Source organism: Heterodontus francisci, chromosome 34, assembly GCF_036365525.1.
Source record: "Heterodontus francisci isolate sHetFra1 chromosome 34, sHetFra1.hap1, whole genome shotgun sequence".
NCBI classification, from domain to species: domain Eukaryota; kingdom Metazoa; phylum Chordata; class Chondrichthyes; order Heterodontiformes; family Heterodontidae; genus Heterodontus; species Heterodontus francisci.
In genome coordinates this window covers 47,459,048-47,480,764 of record NC_090404.1, presented here as the reverse complement: position 1 = coordinate 47,480,764, position 21,717 = coordinate 47,459,048, and the positions used below count along the sequence as shown (strand labels likewise).

General features: G+C 47.5%; 3 non-coding genes across 3 annotated transcripts; all 3 read right to left on the bottom strand.

The window, feature by feature from the left end:
- Positions 1-9,628: 9,628 nt before the first annotated feature.
- On the bottom strand, positions 9,629-9,700 carry trnad-auc (transfer RNA aspartic acid (anticodon AUC)). Its single transcript has one exon. It is a non-coding gene; the product is annotated as a tRNA-Asp (tRNA).
- Positions 9,701-14,620: 4,920 nt separating this feature from the next.
- Positions 14,621-14,692, bottom strand: trnad-guc (transfer RNA aspartic acid (anticodon GUC)). Its single transcript has one exon. It is a non-coding gene; the product is annotated as a tRNA-Asp (tRNA).
- Positions 14,693-21,275: 6,583 nt separating this feature from the next.
- trnad-guc (transfer RNA aspartic acid (anticodon GUC)) lies at positions 21,276-21,347 on the bottom strand. The gene has a single exon. It is a non-coding gene; the product is annotated as a tRNA-Asp (tRNA).
- Between the last annotated feature and the right edge of the window lie 370 nt (positions 21,348-21,717).

The following is a 21,717-nucleotide window of genomic DNA, read 5'->3' as shown; positions in this document are numbered from 1 at the left end:
GCAGAGATCTGGACGGCGGATTCGCACTATTGCGGGCTTGATATTGCACATCATCGGCCACTACAGGCAAGCAGGAAACGCATATGGTTTTTTTTTGCTTGTTTGCTTGTTTGTTTCTTTCTTTCTTTACTTGTTTGTTTTTCTCTCTTTTCCTGGCTTTGCAACAGAAGCAAGCACGATATGCAAAATACTTGGAGTTCAATGTTTTGGCCCACGCTGCATTATTCTTTTCCCCTTTCCCGACACCACACTTTAGAAAGAAATCCTTCGTGTGGGTATCGAGAAGTATTGGCACCATGGGCTCGCCGTGGATGACTTCAGGTACACGGTGTGCAAAAGTGCAAGATGGGCGTTGTTCTCTCGTGCTCACATAAGTTTTGATCTTGGTGTTCCAAACAAGGACTGTTTTGAGCGAGAAAGCTTTTTTGTGGCAGGAGGGAAGGGTTAACCAGAGGACAAGAAGATAAGGTGATTCGCATTCGAAGCAGACGTACAAGGAAAGAAGGATTAGTTTAGGCAGCATGTTGTTGTGTGAGCTGACTGAAAGTCGTGTGCTTTCAGATTGAATGTTAACATTCAAGAGAGAATGGCAGGATGCTGCAAGGGAATTTAAAAAAAATCAGGGCCGAGGGCTGATCACTCGAATACGTTGAGTAGCTCTTGCAAAGGGATCGCACAGGCTATGTGTATTGGGCATGTAGCATTCCCAACACTTTCTTCAGTGCCTCTGAGCACCTTGTCTCGTTGCGCTTGTTACTGAGCCATTCGAGGTTATTAACCTTTGCACCTTTCACTTCTTTCCGTCCAGGTGCCTTTGCTGAAGTTTGATGGCGTACAAGGTGTGTGACCTTCCTCCTCAGATTGTCTATCTGCCTTGAACAGGTGGTGGTGTGTGGCTGCTAGAGGGCTATTTTGCTGTCAGACTATGAACGCAATGGTGTTGCTGCCGCGTGAAAGATGTAGTGAAATGTGTTGCATCGTGGCTTAGAAAGCATGTTGGTTGTAGAAAGCGTCGCGGTTTAATGAAGCAATGAATGTGCCAAGGAAAATGTGTTTAGTGCATTTTGAATGAGCCGCTTTGTGAATGCAAAGAAGAGAAAGTGGCCAGTCTGATGATTATAGAGCGGATGTTGTGCGGTGATTGTGATAGGCGGATGTGTGGAACATGTTTGCTGTTGATAGTTTTGATAAAACGGGTGGCGGGCCGCGTACGTGTTGTGGATGAGAGTCTCCATGCGGCACTGCTAAGTGATTTGGAATTCAAAAAGTTTCCCCTAACAGCTCTCGGGTGGCCTCAGCAACGCTCACGCCTCCCCGTCGGGGAATTAAACAGCGGTCTCCCGCGTGACAGGTGGGGATACTCACCACTATACTAACGAAGAAGCACACTGAGCGTCTTCCTACAGTTTGCCAGAGATTGCCAGCCACCTTTGGGCTTCAGAGATGTTGTGTCAGCTTGGAGGGGGCACGTTTCCATCACCATTTAGGCTTCTACTTTGGAGCCAGGCAGCCGACACAGTATCTCCGCTAAAGCTCTTGACTCAATCAATTCAATTTTATCCCTCATCCCACATCATTGATGTTACATCGCACAGTGATTTGCCTCCTCTCTGTGATGGCATACATTCAACACTTTCATCCAGTTCAGTCCTGTGACAGCTGCAGAGATCTGGACGGCGGATTCGCACTTTTGCGGGCTTGATATTGCACATCATCGGCCACTACAGGCAAGCAGGAAACGCATATGGTTTTTTTTTGCTTGTTTGCTTGTTTGTTTCTTTCTTTCTTTACTTGTTTGTTTTTCTCTCTTTTCCTCCCTTTGCAACAGAAGCAAGCACGATATGCAAAATACTTGGAGTTCAATGTTTTGGCCCACGCTGCATTATTCTTTTCCCCTTTCCCGACACCACACTTTAGAAAGAAATCCTTCGTGTGTGTATCGAGAAGGATTGGCACCATGGGCTCGCCGTGGATGACTTCAGGTACACGGTGTGCAAAAGTGCAAGATGGGCGTTGTTCTCTCGTGCTCACAGAAGTTTTGATCTTGGTGTTCCAAACAAGGACTGTTTTGAGCGAGAAAGCTTTTTTGTGGCAGGAGGGAAGGGTTAACCAGAGGACAAGAAGATAAGGTGATTCGCATTCGAAGCAGACGTACAAGGAAAGAAGGATTAGTTTAGGCAGCATGTTGTTGTGTGAGCTGACTGAAAGTCGTGTGCTTTCAGATTGAATGTTAACATTCAAGAGAGAATGGCAGGATGCTGCAAGGGAATTTAAAAAAATCAGGGCCGAGGGCTGATCACTCGAATACGTTGAGTAGCTCTTGCAAAGGGATCGCACAGGCTATGTGTATTGGGCATGTAGCATTCCCAACACTTTCTTCAGTGCCTCTGAGCACCTTGTCTCGTTGCGCTTGTTACTGAGCCATTCGAGGTTATTAACCTTTGCCACCTTTCACTTCTTTCCGTCCAGGTGGCCCTTGCTGAAGTTTGATGGCGTACAAGGTGTGTGACCTTCCTCCTCAGATTGTCTATCTGCCTTGAACAGGTGGTGGTGTGTGACTGCTAGAGGGTCATTTTGCAGTCAGACTATGAACGCAATGGTGTTGCTGCCGCGAGAAAGATGTAGTGAAATGTGTTGCGTCGTGGCTTATAAAGCATGTTGGTTGTAGAAAGCGTCGCGGTTTAATGAAGCAATGAAATGTGCCAAGGAAAATGTGTTTAGTGCATTTTGAATGAGCCGCTTTGAGAATGCAAAGAAGAGAAAGTGGCCAGTCTGATGAGTAAAGAGCGGATGTTGTGCGGTGATTGTGATAGGCGGATGTGTGGAACATGTTTGCTGTTGATAGTTTTGATAAAACGGGTGGCGGGCCGCGTACGTGTTGTGGATGAGAGTCTCCATGCGGCAGTGCAAAGCGATTTGGAATTCAAAAAGTTTCCCCTAACAGCTCTCGGGTGGCCTCAGCAACTCTCACGCCTCCCCGTCGGGGAACTGAACACCGGTCTCCCGCGTGACAGGCGAGGATACTCACCACTATACTAACGAGGAAGCACACAGAAAGGCTTCCTACAGTTTGCCAGAGATTGCCAGTCAGCTTTGGGCTTCAGAGATGTTGTGTCAGCTTGGAGGGGGCACGTTTCCATCACCATTTAGGCTTCTACTTTGGAGTCAGGCAGCCGACGCAGGATCTCCGCTAAAGCTCTTGACTCAATCAATTCAATTTTATCCCTCATCCCACATCATTGATGTTACATCGCACAGTGATTTGCCTCCTCTCTGTGATGGCATACATTCAACACTTTCATCCAGTTCAGTCCTGTGACAGCTGCAGAGATCTGGACGGCGGATTCGCACTTTTGCGGGCTTGATATTGCACATCATCGGCCACTACAGGCAAGCAGGAAACGCATATGGTTTTTTTTGCTTGTTTGCTTGTTTGTTTCTTTCTATCTTTACTTGTTTGTTTTTCTCTCTTTTCCTGGCATTGCAACAGAAGCAAGCACGATATGCAAAATACTTGGAGCTCAATGTTTTGGCCCACGCTGCATTATTCTTTTCCCCTTTCCCGAAACCACACTTTAGAAAGAAATCCTTCGTGTGGGTATCGAGAAGGATTGGCACCATGGGCCCGCCGTGGATGACTTCAGGTACACGGTGTGCAAAAGAGCAAGATGGGCGTTGTTCTCTCGTGCTCACAGAAGTTTTGATCTTGGTGTTCCAAACAAGGACTGTTTTGAGCGAGAAAGCTTTTTTGTGGCAGGAGGGAAGGGTTAACCAGAGGAAAAGAAGATAAGGTGATTCGCATTCGAAGCAGACGTACAAGGAAAGAAGGATTAGTTTAGGCAGCATGTTGTTGTGTGAGCTGACTGAAAGTCGTGTGCTTTCAGATTGAATGTTAACATTCAAGAGAGAATGGCAGGATGCTGCAAGGGAATTAAAAAGAAATCAGGGCCGAGGGCTGATCACTCGAATACGTTGAGTAGCTCTTGCAAAGGGATCGCACAGGCTATGTGTATTGGGCATGTAGCATTCCCAACACTTTCTTCAGTGCCTCTGAGCACCTTGTCTCGTTGCGCTTGTTACTGAGCCATTCGAGGTTATTAACCTTTGCCACCTTTCACTTCTTTCCTTCCAGGTGGCCCTTGCTGAAGTTTGATGGCGTACAAGGTGTGTGACCTTCCTCCTCAGATTGTCTATCTGCCTTGAACAGGTGGTGGTGTGTGGCTGCTGGAGGGTCATTTTGCTGTCAGACTATGAACGCAATGGTGTTGCTGCCGCGTGAAAGATGTAGTGAAATGTGTTGCGTCGTGGCTTATAAAGCATGTTGGTTGTAGAAAGCGTGGCGGTTTAATGAAGCAATGAAATGTGCCAAGGAAAATGTGTTTAGTGCATTTTGAATGAGCCGCTTTGAGAATGCAAAGAAGAGAAAGTGGCCAGTCTGATGAGTCAAGAGCGGATGTTGTGCGGTGATTGTGATAGGCGGATGTGTGGAACATGTTTGCTGTTGATAGTTTTGATAAAACGGGTGGCGGGCCGCGTCCGTGTTGTGGATGAGAGTCTCCATGCGGCAGTGCAAAGCGATTTGGAATTCAAAAGGCTTCCCCTAACAGCTCTCGGGAGGCCTCAGCAACGCTCACGCCTCCCTGTCGGCGAATTGAACCCCGGTCTCCCGCGTGACAGGCGGGGACACTCACCACTATACTAACGAGGAAGCACACAGAAAAGCTTCCTACAGTTTGCCAGAGATTGCCAGCCACCTTTGGGCTTCACAGATGTTGTGTCAGCTTGGAGGGGGCACGTTTCCATCACCATTTAGGCTTCTACTTTGGAGCCAGGCAGCCGACGCAGTACCACCGCTAAAGCTCTTGACTCAATCAATTCAATTTTATCCCTCATCCCACATCATTGATGTTACATCGCACAGTGATTTGCCTCCTCTCTGTGATGGCATACATTCAACACTTTCATCCAGTTCAGTCCTGTGACAGCTGCAGAGATCTGGACGGCGGATTCGCACTTTTGCGGGCTTGATATTGCACATCATCGGCCACTACAGGCAAGCAGGAAACGCATATGGTTTTTTTTTGCTTGTTTGCTTGTTTGTTTCTTTCTTTCTTGACTTGTTTGTTTTTCTCTCTTTTCCTGGCTTTGCAACAGAAGCAAGCACGATGTGCAAAATACTTGGAGTTCAATGTTTTGGCCCACGCTGCATTATTCTTTTCCCCTTTCCCGACACCACACTTTAGAAAGAAATCCTTCGTGTGGGTATCGAGAAGGATTGGCACCATGGGCTCGCCGTGGATGACTTCAGGTACACGGTGTGCAAAAGAGCAAGATGGGCGTTGTTCTCTCGTGCTCACAGAAGTTTTGATCTTGGTGTTCCAAACAAGGACTGTTTTGAGCGAGAAAGCTTTTTTGTGGCAGGAGGGAAGGGTTAACCAGAGGAAAAGAAGATAAGGTGATTCGCATTCGAAGCAGACGTACAAGGAAAGAAGGATTAGTTTAGGCCGCATGTTGTTGTGTGAGCTGACTGAAAGTCGCGTGCTTTCGGATTGAATGTTAACATTCAAGAGAGAATGGCAGGATGCTGCAAGGGAATTAAAAAGAAATCAGGGCCGAGGGCTGATCCCTCGAATACGTTGAGTAGCTCTTGCAAAGGGATCGCACAGGCTATGTGTATTGGGCATGTAGCATTCCCAACACTTTCTTCAGTGCCTCTGAGCACCTTGTCTCGTTGCGCTTGTTACTGAGCCATTCGAGGTTATTAACCTTTGCCACCTTTCACTTCTTTCCGTCCAGGTGGCCCTTGCTGAAGTTTGATGGCGTACAAGGTGTGTGACCTTCCTCCTCAGATTGTCTATCTGCCTTGAACAGGTGGTGGTGTGTGGCTGCTGGAGGGTCATTTTGCTGTCAGACTATGAACGCAATGGTGTTGCTGCCGCGTGAAAGATGTAGTGAAATGTGTTGTGTCGTGGCTTATAAAGCATGTTGGTTGTAGAAAGCGTCGCGGTTTAATGAAGCAATGAAATGTGCCAAGGAAAATGTGTTTAGTGTATTTTGAATGAGCCGCTTTGAGAATGCAAAGAAGAGAAAGTGGCCAGTCTGATGAGTCAAGAGCGGATGTTGTGCGGTGATTGTGATAGGCGGATGTGTGGAACATGTTTGCTGTTGATAGTTTTGATAAAACGGGTGGCGGGCCGCGTCCGTGTTGTGGATGAGAGTCTCCATGCGGCAGTGCAAAGCGATTTGGAATTCAAAAAGCTTCCCATAACAGCTCTCTGGAGGCCTCAGCAACGCTCACGCCTCCCTGTCGGCGAATTGAACCCCGGTCTCCCGCGTGACAGGCGGGGACACTCACCACTATACTAACGAGGAAGCACACAGAAAAGCTTCCTACAGTTTGCCAGAGATTGCCAGCCACCTTTGGGCTTCACTGATGTTGTGTCAGCTTGGAGGGGGCACGTTTCCATCACCATTTAGACTTCTACTTTGGAGTCAGGCAGCCGACGCAGTACCACCGCTAAAGCTCTTGACTCAATCAATTCAATTTTATCCCTCATCCCACATCATTGATGTTACATCGCACAGTGATTTGCCTCCTCTCTGTGATGGCATACATTCAACACTTTCATCCAGTTCAGTCCTGTGACAGCTGCAGAGATCTGGACGGCGGATTCGCACTTTTGCGGGCTTGATATTGCACATCATCGGCCACTACAGGCAAGCAGGAAACGCATATGGTTTTTTTTTGCTTGTTTGCTTGTTTGTTTCTTTCTTTCTTGACTTGTTTGTTTTTCTCTCTTTTCCTGGCTTTGCAACAGAAGCAAGCACGATGTGCAAAATACTTGGAGTTCAATGTTTTGGCCCACGCTGCATTATTCTTTTCCCCTTTCCCGACACCACACTTTAGAAAGAAATCCTTCGTGTGGGTATCGAGAAGGATTGGCACCATGGGCTCGCCGTGCATGACTTCAGGTACACGGTGTGCAAAAGAGCAAGATGGGCGTTGTTCTCTCGTGCTCACAGAAGTTTTGATCTTGGTGTTCCAAACAAGGACTGTTTTGAGCGAGAAAGCTTTTTTGTGGCAGGAGGGAAGGGTTAACCAGAGGAAAAGAAGATAAGGTGATTCGCATTCGAAGCAGACGTACAAGGAAAGAAGGATTAGTTTAGGCAGCATGTTGTTGTGTGAGCTGACTGAAAGTCGTGTGCTTTCGGATTGAATGTTAACATTCAAGAGAGAATGGCAGGATGCTGCAAGGGAATTAAAAAGAAATCAGGGCCGAGGGCTGATCACTCGAATACGTTGAGTAGCTCTTGCAAAGGGATCGCACAGGCTATGTGTATTGGGCATGTAGCATTCCCAACACTTTCTTCAGTGCCTCTGAGCACCTTGTCTCGTTGCGCTTGTTACTGAGCCATTCGAGGTTATTAACCTTTGCCACCTTTCACTTCTTTCCGTCCAGGTGGCCCTTGCTGAAGTTTGATGGCGTACAAGGTGTGTGACCTTCCTCCTCAGATTATCTATCTGCCTTGAACAGGTGGTGGTGTGTGGCTGCTGGAGGGTCATTTTGCTGTCAGACTATGAACGCAATGGTGTTGCTGCCGCGTGAAAGATGTAGTGAAATGTGTTACGTCGTGGCTTATAAAGCATGTTGGTTGTAGAAAGCGTCGCGGTTTAATGAAGCAATGAAATGTGCCAAGGAAAATGTGTTTAGTGCATTTTGAATGAGCCGCTTTGAGAATGCAAAGAAGAGAAAGTGGCCAGTCTGATGAGTAAAGAGCGGATGTTGTGCGGTGATTGTGATAGGCGGATGTGTGGAACATGTTTGCTGTTGATAGTTTTGATAAAACGGGTGGCGGGACGCGGACGTGTTGTGGATGAGAGTCTCCATGCGGCAGTGCAAAGCGATTTGGAATTCAAAAAGATTCCCCTAGCAGCTCTCGGGAGGCCTCATCAATGTTCACGCCTCCCCGTCGGGGAATTGAACCGCGGTCTCCCGCGTGACAGGCGTGGATACTCACCACTATACTAACGAGGAAGCACACAAAAAGGCTTTCGACAGTTTGCCACAGATTGCCAGCCACCTTTGGGCTTCAGAGATGTTGTGTCAGCTTGGAGGGGGCACGTTTCCATCACCATTTAGGCTTCTACTTTGGAGCCAGGCAGCCGACGCAGTACCACCGCTAAAGCTCTTGACTCAATCAATTCAATTTTATCCCTCATCCAACATCATTGATGTTACATCGCACAGTGATTTGCCTCCTCTCTGTGATGGCATACATTCAACACTTTCATCCAGTTCAGTCCTGTGACAGCTGCAGAGATCTGGACGGCGGATTCGCACTTTTGCGGGCTTGATATTGCACATCATCGGCCACTACAGGCAAGCAGGAAACGCATATGTTTTTTTTTTGCTTGTTTGCTTGTTTGTTTCTTTCTTTCTTGACTTGTTTGTTTTTCTCTCTTTTCCTGGCTTTGCAACAGAAGCAAGCACGATGTGCAAAATACTTGGAGTTCAATGTTTTGGCCCACGCTGCATTATTCTTTTCCCCTTTCCCGACACCACACTTTAGAAAGAAATCCTTCGTGTGTGTATCGAGAAGGATTGGCACCATGGGCTCGCCGTGGATGACTTCAGGTACACGGTGTGCAAAAGAGCAAGATGGGCGTTGTTCTCTCGTGCTCACAGAAGTTTTGATCTTGGTGTTCCAAACAAGGACTGTTTTGAGCGAGAAAGCTTTTTTGTGGCAGGAGGGAAGGGTTAACCAGAGGAAAAGAAGATCAGGTGATTCGCATTCGAAGCAGACGTACAAGGAAAGAAGGATTAGTTTAGGCAGCATGTTGTTGTGTGAGCTGACTGAAAGTCGTGTGCTTTCAGATTGAATGTTAAGATTCAAGAGAGAATGGCAGGATGCTGCAAGGGAATTAAAAAGAAATCAGGGCCGAGGGCTGATCACTCGAATACGTTGAGTAGCTCTTGCAAAGGGATCGCACAGGCTATGTGTATTGGGCATGTAGCATTCCCAACACTTTCTTCAGTGCCTCTGAGCACCTTGTCTCGCTGCGCTTGTTACTGAGCCATTCGAGGTTATTAACCTTTGCCACCTTTCACTTCTTTCCGTCCAGGTGGCCCTTGCTGAAGTTTGATGGCGTACAAGGTGTGTGACCTTCCTCCTCAGATTGTCTATCTGCCTTGAACAGGTGGTGGTGTGTGGCTGCTGGAGGGTCATTTTGCTGTCAGACTATGAACGCAATGGTGTTGCTGCCGCGTGAAAGATGTAGTGAAATGTGTTGCGTCGTGGCTTATAAAGCATGTTGGTTGTAGAAAGCGTCGCGGTTTAATGAAGCAATGAAATGTGCCAAGGAAAATGTGTTTAGTGCATTTTGAATGAGCCGCTTTGAGAATGCAAAGAAGAGAAAGTGGCCAGTCTGATGAGTCAAGAGCGGATGTTGTGCGGTGATTGTGATAGGCGGATGTGTGGAACATGTTTGCTGTTGATAGTTTTGATAAAACGGGTGGCGGGCCGCGTCCGTGTTGTGGATGAGAGTCTCCATGCGGCAGTGCAAAGCGATTTGGAATTCAAAAAGTTTCCCCTAACAGCTCTCGGGTGGCCTCAGCAACGCTCACGCCTCCCCGTCGGGGAATTGAACCCCGGTCTCCCGCGTGATAGGCGAGGATACTCACCACTATACTAACGAGGAAGCACGCAGAAAAGCTTCTGACAGTTTGCCAGAGATTGCCAGCCACCTTTGGGCTTCAGAGATGTTGTGTCAGCTTGGAGGGGGCACGTTTCCATCACCATTTAGGCTTCTACTTTGGAGCCAGGCAGCCGACGCAGTACCACCGCTAAAGCTCTTGACTCAATCAATTCAATTTTATCCCTCATCCCACATCATTGATGTTACAGCGCACAGTGATTTGCCTCCTCTCTGTGATGGCATACATTCAACACTTTCATCCAGTTCAGTCCTGTGACAGCTGCAGAGATCTGGACGGCGGATTCGCACTTTTGCGGGCTTGATATTGCACATCATCGGCCACGACAGGCAAACAGGAAACGCATATGATTTTTTTTCTGCTTGTTTATTTGTTTGTTTCTTTCTTTCTTTACTTGTTTGTTTTTCTCTCTTTTCCTGGCTTTGCAACAGAAGCAAGCACGATATGCAAAATACTTGGAGTTCAATGTTTTGGCCCACGCTGCATTATTCTTTTCCCCTTTCCCGACACCACACTTTAGAAAGAAATCCTTCGTGTGGGTATCGAGAAGGATTGGCACCATGGGCTCGCCGTGGATGTCTTCAGGGACACTGTGTGCAAAAGTGCAAGATGGGCGTTGTTCTATCATGCTCACAGAAGGTTTGATCTTGGTGTTCCAAACAAGGACTGTTTTGAACGAGCAAGCTTTTTTGTGGCAGGAGGGAAGGGTTAACCAGAGGACAAGAAGATAAGGTGATTTTCATTCGAAGCAGACGTACAAGGCAAGAATGATTAGTTCAGGCAGCATGTTGTTGTGTGAGCTGACTGAAAGTCGTGTGCTTTCAGATTGAATGTTAACATTCAAGAGAGAATGGCAGGATGCTGCAAGGGAATTAAAAAAAAATCAGGGCCGAGGGCTGATCACTCGAATACGTTGAGTAGCTCTTGCAAAGGGATCGCACAGGCTATGTGTATTGGGCATGTAGCATTCCCAACAATTTCTTCAGTGCCTCTGAGCACCTTGTCTCGTTGCGCTTGTTACTGAGCCATTCGAGGTTATTAACCTTTGCCACCTTTCGCTACTTTCCGTCCAGGTGGCCTTTGCTGAAGTTTGATGGCGTACAAGGTGTGTGACCTTCCTCCTCAGATTGTCTATCTGCCTTGAACAGGTGGTGGTGTGTGGCTGCGAGAGGGCTATTTTGCTGTCAGACTATGAACGCAATGGTGTTGCTGCCGCGTGAAAGATGTAGTGAAATGTGTTGCATCGTGGCTTAGAAAGCATGTTGGTTGTAGAAAGCGTCGCGGTTTAATGAAGCAATGAATGTGCCAAGGAAAATGCGTTTAGTGCATTTTGAATGAGCCGCTTTGTGAATGCAAAGAAGAGAAAGTGGCCAGTCTGATGATTAAAGAGCGGATGTTGTGCGGTGATTGTGATAGGCGGATGTGTGGAACATGTTTGCTGTTGATAGTTTTGATAAAACGGGTGGCGGGCCGCGTACGTGTTGTGGATGAGAGTCTCCATGCGGCACTGCTAAGCGATTTGGTATTCAAAAAGTTTCCCCTAACAGCTCTCGGGTGGCCTCAACAACGCTCACGCCTCCCCGTCGGGGAATTGAACAGCGGTCTCCCGCGTGACAGGCGGGGATACTCACCACTATATTAACGAGGAAGCACACAGTAACACTTCCGACAGTTTTCTAGAGATTGCCAGCCACCTTTGGGCTTCATAGATGTTGTGTCAGCTTGGAGGGGGCACGTTTCCATCACCATTTAGGCTTCTACTTTGGAACCAGGCAGCCGACGCAGTACCACCGCGAAAGCTCTTGACTCAATCAATTCAATTTTATCCCTCATCCCACATCATTGATGTTACATCGCACAGTGATTTGCCTCCTCTCTGTGATGGCATACATTCAACACTTTCATCCAGTTCAGTCCTGTGACAGCTGCAGAGATCTGGACGGCGGATTCGCACTTTTGCGGGCTTGATATTGCACATCATCGGCCACTACAGGCAAGCAGGAAACGCATATGTTTTTTTTTTGCTTGTTTGCTTGTTTGTTTCTTTCTTTCTTTACTTGTTTGTTTTTCTCTCTTTTCCTGGCTTTGCAACAGAAGCAAGCATGATATGCAAAATACTTGGAGTTCAATGTTTTGGCCCACGCTGCATTATTCTTTTCCCCTTTCCCGACACCACACTTTAGAAAGAAATCCTTCGTGTGGGTATCGAGAAGGATTGGCACCATGGGCTCGCCGTGGATGACTTCAGGTACACGGTGTGCAAAAGTGCAAGATCGGCGTTGTTCTCTCGTGCTCACAGAAGCTTTGATCTTGGTGTTCCAAACAAGGACTGTTTTGAGTGAGAAAGCTTTTTTGTGGCAGGAGGGAAGGGTTAACCAGAGGACAAGAGGATAAGGTGATTCGCATTCGAAGCAGACGTACAAGGAAAGAAGGATTAGTTTAGGCAGCATGTTGTTGTGTGAGCTGACTGAAAGTCGTGTGCTTTCAGATTGAATGTTAACATTCAAGAGAGAATAGCAGGATGCTGCAAGGGAATTAAAAAAAAATCAGGGCCGAGGGCTGATCACTCGAATACGTTGAGTAGCTCTTGCAAAGGGATCGCACAGGCTATGTGTATTGGGCATGTAGCATTCCCAACACTTTCTTCAGTGCCTCTGAGCACCTTGTCTCGTTGCGCTTGTTACTGAGCCATTCGAGGTTACTAACCTTTGCCACCTTTCACTTCTTTCCGTCCAGGTGGCCCTTGCTGAAGTTTGATGGCGTACAAGGTGTGTGACCTTCCTCCTCAGATTGTCTATCTGCCTTGAACAGGTGGTGGTGTGTGGCTGCTAGAGGGTCATTTTGCTGTCAGACTATGAACGCAATGATGTTGCTGCCGTGTGAAAGATGTAGTGAAATGTGTTGCGTCGTGGCTTATAAAGCATGTTGGTTGTGGAAAGCGTCGCGGTTTAATGAAGCAATGAAATGTGCCAAGGAAAATGTGTTTAGTGCATTTTGAATGAGCCGCTTTGAGAATGCAAAGAAGAGAAAGTGGCCAGTCTGATGAGTAAAGAGCGGATGTTGTGCGGTGATTGTGATAGGCGGATGTTTGGAACATGTTTGCTGTTGATAGTTTTGATAAAACGGGTGGCGGGCCGCGTACGTGTTGTGGATGAGAGTCTCCATGCGGCAGTGCAAAGCGATTTGGAATTCAAAAAGTTTCCCCTAACAGCTCTCGAGTGGCCTCAGCAACGCTCACGCCTCCCCGTCGGGGAATTGATCCCCTGTCTCCCGCGTGACAGGCGGGGATACTCACCACTATACTAACGAAGAAGCACACAGGAAGGCTTCCTACAGTTTGCCAGAGATTGCCAGCCACCTTTGGGCTTCAGAGATGTTGTGTCAGCTTGGAGGGGGCACGTTTCCATCACCATTTCGGCTTCTACTTTGGAGCCAGGCAGCCGACGCAGTACCACCGCTAAAGCTCTTGACTGAATCAATTCAATTTTATCCCTCATCCCACATCATTGATGTTACATCGCACAGTGATTTGCCTCCTCTCTGTGATGGCATACATTCAACACTTTCATCCAGTTCAGTCCTGTGACAGCTGCAGAGATCTGGACGGCGGATTCGCACTTTTGCGGGCTTGATATTGCACATCATCGGCCACTACAGGCAAGCAGGAAACGCATATGGTTTTTTTTTGCTTGTTTGCTTGTTTGTTTCTTTCTTTCTTGACTTGTTTGTTTTTCTCTCTTTTCCTGGCTTTGCAACAGAAGCAAGCACGATGTGCAAAATACTTGGAGTTCAATGTTTTGGCCCACGCTGCATTATTCTTTTCCCCTTTCCCGACACCACACTTTAGAAAGAAATCCTTCGTGTGTGTATCGAGAAGGATTGGCACCATGGGCTCGCCGTGGATGACTTCAGGTACACGGTGTGCAAAAGAGCAAGATGGGCGTTGTTCTCTCGTGCTCACAGAAGTTTTGATCTTGGTGTTCCAAACAAGGACTGTTTTGAGCGAGAAAGCTTTTTTGTGGCAGGAGGGAAGGGTTAACCAGAGGAAAAGAAGATCAGGTGATTCGCATTCGAAGCAGACGTACAAGGAAAGAAGGATTAGTTTAGGCAGCATGTTGTTGTGTGAGCTGACTGAAAGTCGTGTGCTTTCAGATTGAATGTTAACATTCAAGAGAGAATGGCAGGATGCTGCAAGGGAATTAAAAAGAAATCAGGGCCGAGGGCTGATCACTCGAATACGTTGAGTAGCTCTTGCAAAGGGATCGCACAGGCTATGTGTATTGGGCATGTAGCATTCCCAACACTTTCTTCAGTGCCTCTGAGCACCTTGTCTCGTTGCGCTTGTTACTGAGCCATTCGAGGTTATTAACCTTTGCCACCTTTCACTTCTTTCCGTCCAGGTGGCCCTTGCTGAAGTTTGATGGCGTACAAGGTGTGTGACCTTCCTCCTCAGATTGTCTATCTGCCTTGAACAGGTGGTGGTGTGTGGCTGCTGGAGGGTCATTTTGCTGTCAGACTATGAACGCAATGGTGTTGCTGCCGCGTGAAAGATGTAGTGAAATGTGTTGCGTCGTGGCTTATAAAGCATGTTGGTTGTAGAAAGCGTCGCGGTTTAATGAAGCAATGAAATGTGCCAAGGAAAATGTGTTTAGTGCATTTTGAATGAGCCGCTTTGAGAATGCAAAGAAGAGAAAGTGGCCAGTCTGATGAGTCAAGAGCGGATGTTGTGCGGTGATTGTGATATGCGGATGTGTGGAACATGTTTGCTGTTGATAGTTTTGATAAAACGGGTGGCGAGCCGCATCCGTGTTGTGGATGAGAGTCTCCATGCGGCAGTGCAAAGCGATTTGGAATTCAAAAAGTTTCCCCTAACAGCTCTCGGGTGGCCTCAGCAACGCTCACGCCTCCCCGTCGGGGAATTGAACCCCGGTCTCCCGCGTGACAGGCGGGGATACTCACCACTATACTAACGAGGAAGCACACAGAAAAGCTTCTGACAGTTTGCCAGAGATTGCCAGCCACCTTTGGGCTTCAGAGATGTTGTGTCAGCTTGGAGGGGGCACGTTTCCATCACCATTTAGGCTTCTACTTTGGAGCCAGGCAGCCGACGCAGTACCACCGCTAAAGCTCTTGACTCAATCAATTCAATTTTATCCCTCATCCCACATCATTGATGTTACATCGCACAGTGATTTGCCTCCTCTCTGTGATGGCATACATTCAACACTTTCATCCAGTTCAGTCCTGTGACAGCTGCAGAGATCTGGACGGCGGATTCGCACTTTTGCGGGCTTGATATTGCACATCATCGGCCACGACAGGCAAACAGGAAACGCATATGATTTTTTTTCTGCTTGTTTATTTGTTTGTTTCTTTCTTTCTTTACTTGTTTGTTTTTCTCTCTTTTCCTGGCTTTGCAACAGAAGCAAGCACGATATGCAAAATACTTGGAGTTCAATGTTTTGGCCCACGCTGCATTATTCTTTTCCCCTTTCCCGACACCACACTTTAGAAAGAAATCCTTCGTGTGGGTATCGAGAAGGATTGGCACCATGGGCTCGCCGTGGATGTCTTCAGGTACACTGTGTGCAAAAGTGCAAGATGGGCGTTGTTCTATCATGCTCACAGAAGGTTTGATCTTGGTGTTCCAAACAAGGACTGTTTTGAACGAGCAAGCATTTTTGCGGCAGGAGGGAAGGGTTAACCAGAGGACAAGAAGATAAGGTGATTCGCATTCGAAGCAGACGTACAAGGCAAGAATGATTAGTTCAGGCAGCATGTTGTTGTGTGAGCTGACTGAAAGTCGTGTGCTTTCAGATTGAATGTTAACATTCAAGAGAGAATGGCAGGATGCTGCAAGGGAATTTAAAAAAAATCAGGGCCGAGGGCTGATCACTCGAATACGTTGAGTAGCTCTTGCAAAGGGATCGCACAGGCTATGTGTATTGGGCATGTAGCATTCCCAACAATTTCTTCAGTGCCTCTGAGCACCTTGTCTCGTTGCGCTTGTTACTGAGCCATTCGAGGTTATTAACCTTTGCCACCTTTCACTTCTTTCCGTCCAGGTGGCCTTTGCTGAAGTTTGATGGCGTACAAGGTGTGTGACCTTCCTCCTCAGATTGTCTATCTGCCTTGAACAGGTGGTGGTGTGTGGCTGCGAGAGGGCTATTTTGCTGTCAGACTATGAACGCAATGGTGTTGCTGCCGCGTGAAAGATGTAGTGAAATGTGTTGCATCGTGGCTTAGAAAGCATGTTGGTTGTAGAAAGCGTCGCGGTTTAATGAAGCAATGAATGTGCCAAGGAAAATGTGTTTAGTGCATTTTGAATGAGCCGCTTTGTGAATGCAAAGAAGAGAAAGTGGCCAGTGTGATGATTAAAGAGCGGATGTTGTGCGGTGATTGTGATAGGCGGATGTGTGGAACATGTTTGCTGTTGATAGTTTTGATAAAACGGGTGGCGGGCCGCGTACGTGTTGTGGATGAGAGTCTCCATGCGGCACTGCTAAGCGATTTGGAATTCAAAAAGTTTCGCCTAACAGCTCTCGGGTGGCCTCAGCAACGCTCACGCCTCCCCGTCGGGGAATTGAACAGCGGTCTCCCGCGTGACAGGCGGGGATACTCACCACTATATTAACGAGGAAGCACACAGTAACACTTCCGACAGTTTTCTAGAGATTGCCAGCCACCTTTGGGCTTCATAGATGTTGTGTCAGCTTGGAGGGGGCACGTTTCCATCACCATTTAGGCTTCTACTTTGGAGCCAGGCAGCCGACGCAGTACCACCGCGAAAGCTCTTGACTCAATCAATTCAATTTTATCCCTCATCCCACATCATTGATGTTACATCGCACAGTGATTTGCCTCCTCTCTGTGATGGCATACATTCAACACTTTCATCCAGTTCAGTCCTGTGACAGCTGCAGAGATCTGGACGGCGGATTCGCACTTTTGCGGGCTTGATATTGCACATCATCGGCCACTACAGGCAAGCAGGAAACGCATATGTTTTTTTTTTGCTTGTTTGCTTGTTTGTTTCTTTCTTTCTTTACTTGTTTGTTTTTCTCTCTTTTCCTGGCTTTGCAACAGAAGCAAGCATGATATGCAAAATACTTGGAGTTCAATGTTTTGGCCCACGCTGCATTATTCTTTTCCCCTTTCCCGACACCACACTTTAGAAAGAAATCCTTCGTGTGGGTATCGAGAAGGATTGGCACCATGGGCTCGCCGTGGATGACTTCAGGTACACGGTGTGCAAAAGTGCAAGATCGGCGTTGTTCTCTCGTGCTCACAGAAGCTTTGATCTTGGTGTTCCAAACAAGGACTGTTTTGAGTGAGAAAGCTTTTTTGTGGCAGGAGGGAAGGGTTAACCAGAGGACAAGAGGATAAGGTGATTCGCATTCGAAGCAGACGTACAAGGAAAGAAGGATTAGTTTAGGCAGCATGTTGTTGTGTGAGCTGACTGAAAGTCGTGTGCTTTCAGATTGAATGTTAACATTCAAGAGAGAATAGCAGGATGCTGCAAGGGAATTAAAAAAAAATCAGGGCCGAGGGCTGATCACTCGAATACGTTGAGTAGCTCTTGCAAAGGGATCGCACAGGCTATGTGTATTGGGCATGTAGCATTCCCAACACTTTCTTCAGTGCCTCTGAGCACCTTGTCTCGTTGCGCTTGTTACTGAGCCATTCGAGGTTACTAACCTTTGCCACCTTTCACTTCTTTCCGTCCAGGTGGCCCTTGCTGAAGTTTGATGGCGTACAAGGTGTGTGACCTTCCTCCTCAGATTGTCTATCTGCCTTGAACAGGTGGTGGTGTGTGGCTGCTAGAGGGTCATTTTGCTGTCAGACTATGAACGCAATGGTGTTGCTGCCGCGTGAAAGATGTAGTGAAATGTGTTGCGTCGTGGCTTATAAAGCATGTTGGTTGTGGAAAGCGTCGCGGTTTAATGAAGCAATGAAATGTGCCAAGGAAAATGTGTTTAGTGCATTTTGAATGAGCCGCTTTGAGAATGCAAAGAAGAGAAAGTGGCCAGTCTGATGAGTAAAGAGCGGATGTTGTGCGGTGATTGTGATAGGCGGATGTGTGGAACATGTTTGCTGTTGATAGTTTTGATAAAACGGGTGGCGGGCCGCGTACGTGTTGTGGATGAGAGTCTCCATGCGGCAGTGCAAAGCGATTTGGAATTCAAAAAGTTTCCTCTAACAGCTCTCGAGTGGCCTCAGCAACGCTCACGCCTCCCCGTCGGGGAATTGATCCCCGGTCGCCCGCGTGACAGGCGGGGATACTCACCACTATACTAACGAAGAAGCACACAGGAAGGCTTCCTACAGTTTGCCAGAGATTGCCAGCCACCTTTGGGCTTCAGAGATGTTGTGTCAGCTTGGAGGGGGCACGTTTCCATCACCATTTCGGCTTCTACTTTGGAGCCAGGCAGCCGACGCAGTACCACCGCTAAAGCTCTTGACTGAATCAATTCAATTTTATCCCTCATCCCACATCATTGATGTTACATCGCACAGTGATTTGCCTCCTCTCTGTGATGGCATACATTCAACACTTTCATCCAGTTCAGTCCTGTGACAGCTGCAGAGATCTGGACGGCGGATTCGCACTTTTGCGGGCTTGATATTGCACATCATCGGCCACTGCAGGCAAGCAGGAAACGCATATGGTTTTTTTTTGCTTGTTTGCTTGTTTCTTTCTTTCTTTCTTTACTTGTTTGTTTTTCTCTCTTTTCCTGGCTTTGCAACAGAAGCAAGCACGATATGCAAAATACTTGGAGTTCAATGTTTTGGCCCACGCTGCCTTATTCTTTTCCCCTTTCCCGACACCACACTTTAGAAAGAAATCCTTCGTGTGGGTATCGAGAAGGATTGGCACCATGGGCTCGCCGTGGATGACTTCAGGTACACGGTGTGCAAAAGTGCAAGATGGGCGTTGTTTTCTCGTGCTCACAGAAGTTTTGATCTTGGTGTTCCGAACAAGGACTGTTTTGAGCGAAAAAGCTTTTTTGTGGCAGGAGGGAAGGGTTAACCAGAGGACAAGAAGATAAGGTGATTCGCATTCGAAGCAGACGTACAAGGAAAGAAGGATTAGTTTAGGCAGCATGTTGTTGTGTGAGCTGACTGAAAGTCGTGTGCTTTCAGATTGAATGTTAACATTCAAGAGAGAATGGCAGGATGCTGCAAGGGAATTTAAAAAAAATCAGGGCCGAGGGCTGATCACTCGAATACGTTGAGTAGCTCTTGCAAAGGGATCGCACAGGCTATGTGTATTGGGCATGTAGCATTCCCAACACTTTCTTCAGTGCCTCTGAGCACCTTGTCTCATTGCGCTTGTTACTGAGCCATTCGAGGTTACTAACCTTTGCCACCTTTCACTTCTTTCCGTCCAGGTGGCCCTTGCTGAAGTTTGATGGCGTACAAGGTGTGTGACCTTCCTCCTCAGATTGTCTATCTGCCTTGAACAGGTGGTGGTGTGTGGCTGTTAGAGGGTCATTTTGCTGTCAGACTATGAACGCAATGATGTTGCTGCCGTGTGAAAGATGTAGTGAAATGTGTTGCGTCGTGGCTTATAAAGCATGTTGGTTGTGGAAAGCGTCGCGGTTTAATGAAGCAATGAAATGTGCCAAGGAAAATGTGTTTAGTGCATTTTGAATGAGCCGCTTTGAGAATGCAAAGAAGAGAAAGTGGCCAGTCTGATGAGTAAAGAGCGGATGTTGTGCGGTGATTGTGATAGGCGGATGTGTGGAACATGTTTGCTGTTGATAGTTTTGATAAAACGGGTGGCGGGCCGCGTACGTGTTGTGGATGAGAGTCTCCATGCGGCAGTGCAAAGCGATTTGGAATTCAAAAAGTTTCCCCTAACAGCTCTCGAGTGGCCTCAGCAACGCTCACGCCTCCCCGTCGGGGAATTGATCCCCTGTCTCCCGCGTGACAGGCGGGGATACTCACCACTATACTAACGAAGAAGCACACAGGAAGGCTTCCTACAGTTTGCCAGAGATTGCCAGCCACCTTTGGGCTTCAGAGATGTTGTGTCAGCTTGGAGGGGGCACGTTTCCATCACCATTTCGGCTTCTACTTTGGAGCCAGGCAGCCGACGCAGTACCACCGCTAAAGCTCTTGACTGAATCAATTCAATTTTATCCCTCATCCCACATCATTGATGTTACATCGCACAGTGATTTGCCTCCTCTCTGTGATGGCATACATTCAACACTTTCATCCAGTTCAGTCCTGTGACAGCTGCAGAGATCTGGACGGCGGATTCGCACTTTTGCGGGCTTGATATTGCAGATCATCGGCCACTGCAGGCAAGCAGGAAACGCATATGGTTTTTTTTGCTTGTTTGCTTGTTTGTTTCTTTCTTTCTTTACTTGTTTGTTTTTCTCTCTTTTCCTGGCTTTGCAACAGAAGCAAGCACGATATGCAAAATACTTGGAGTTCAATGTTTTGGCCCACGCTGCATTATTCTTTTCCCCTTTCCCGACACCACACTTTAGAAAGAAATCCTTCTTGTGGATATCGAGAAGGATTGGCACCATGGGCTCGCCGTGGATGACTTCAGGTACACGGTGTGCAAAAGTGCAAGATGGGCGTTGTTCTCTCGTGCTCACAGAAGTTTTGATCTTGGTGTTCCAAACAAGGACTGTTTTGAGCGAGAAAGCTATTTTGTGGCACGAGGGAAGGGTTAACCAGAGGACAAGAAGATAAGGTGATTCGCATTCGAAGCAGTCGTACAAGGAAAGAAGGATTAGTTTAGGCAGCATGTTGTTGTGTGAGCTGACTGAAAGTCGTGTGCTTTCAGATTGAATGTTAACATTCAAGAGAGAATGGCAGGATGCTGCAAGGGAATTAAAAAAAAATCAGGGCCGAGGGCTGATCACTCGAATACGTTGAGTAGCTCTTGCAAAGGGATCGCACAGGCTATGTGTATTGGGCTTGTAGCATTCCCAACACTTTCTTCAGTGCCTCTGAGCACCTTGTCTCGTTGCGCTTGTTACTGAGCCATTCGAGGTTACTAACCTTTGCCACCTTTCACTTCTTTCCGTCCAGGTGGCCCTTGCTGAAGTTTGATGGCGTACAAGGTGTGTGACCTTCCTCCTCACATTGTCTATCTGCCTTGAACAGGTGGTGGTGTGTGGCTGCTAGAGGGTCATTTTGCTGTCAGACTATGAACGCAATGGTGTTGCTGCCGCGTGAAAGATGTAGTGAAATGTGTTGCGTCGTGGCTTATAAAGCATGTTGGTTGTGGAAAGCGTCGCGGTTTAATGAAGCAATGAAATGTGCCAAGGAAAATGTGTTTAGTGCATTTTGAATGAGCCGCTTTGAGAATGCAAAGAAGAGAAAGTGGCCAGTCTGATGAGTAAAGAGCGGATGTTGTGCGGTGATTGTGATAGGCGGATGTGTGGAACATGTTTGCTGTTGATAGTTTTGATAAAACGGGTGGCGGGCCGCGTACGTGTTGTGGATGAGAGTCTCCATGCGGCAGTGCAAAGCGATTTGGAATTCAAAAAGTTTCCCCTAACAGCTCTCGAGTGGCCTCAGCAACGCTCACGCCTCCCCGTCGGGGAATTGAACCCCGGTCTCCCGCGTGACAGGCGGGGATATTCACCACTATACTAACGAAGAAGCACACAGGAAGGCTTCCTACAGTTTGCCAGAGATTGCCAGCCACCTTTGGGCTTCAGAGATGTTGTGTCAGCTTGGAGGGGGAACGTTTCCATCACCATTTCGGCTTCTACTTTGGAGCCAGGCAGCCGACGCAGTACCACCGCTAAAGCTCTTGACTGAATCAATTCAATTTTATCCCTCATCCCACATCATTGATGTTACATCGCACAGTGATTTGCCTCCTCTCTGTGATGGCATACATTCAACACTTAAATCCAGTTCAGTCCTGTGACAGCTGCAGAGATCTGGACGGCGGATTCGCACTTTTGCGGGCTTGATATTGCACATCATCGGCCACTGCAGGCAAGCAGGAAACGCATATGGTTTT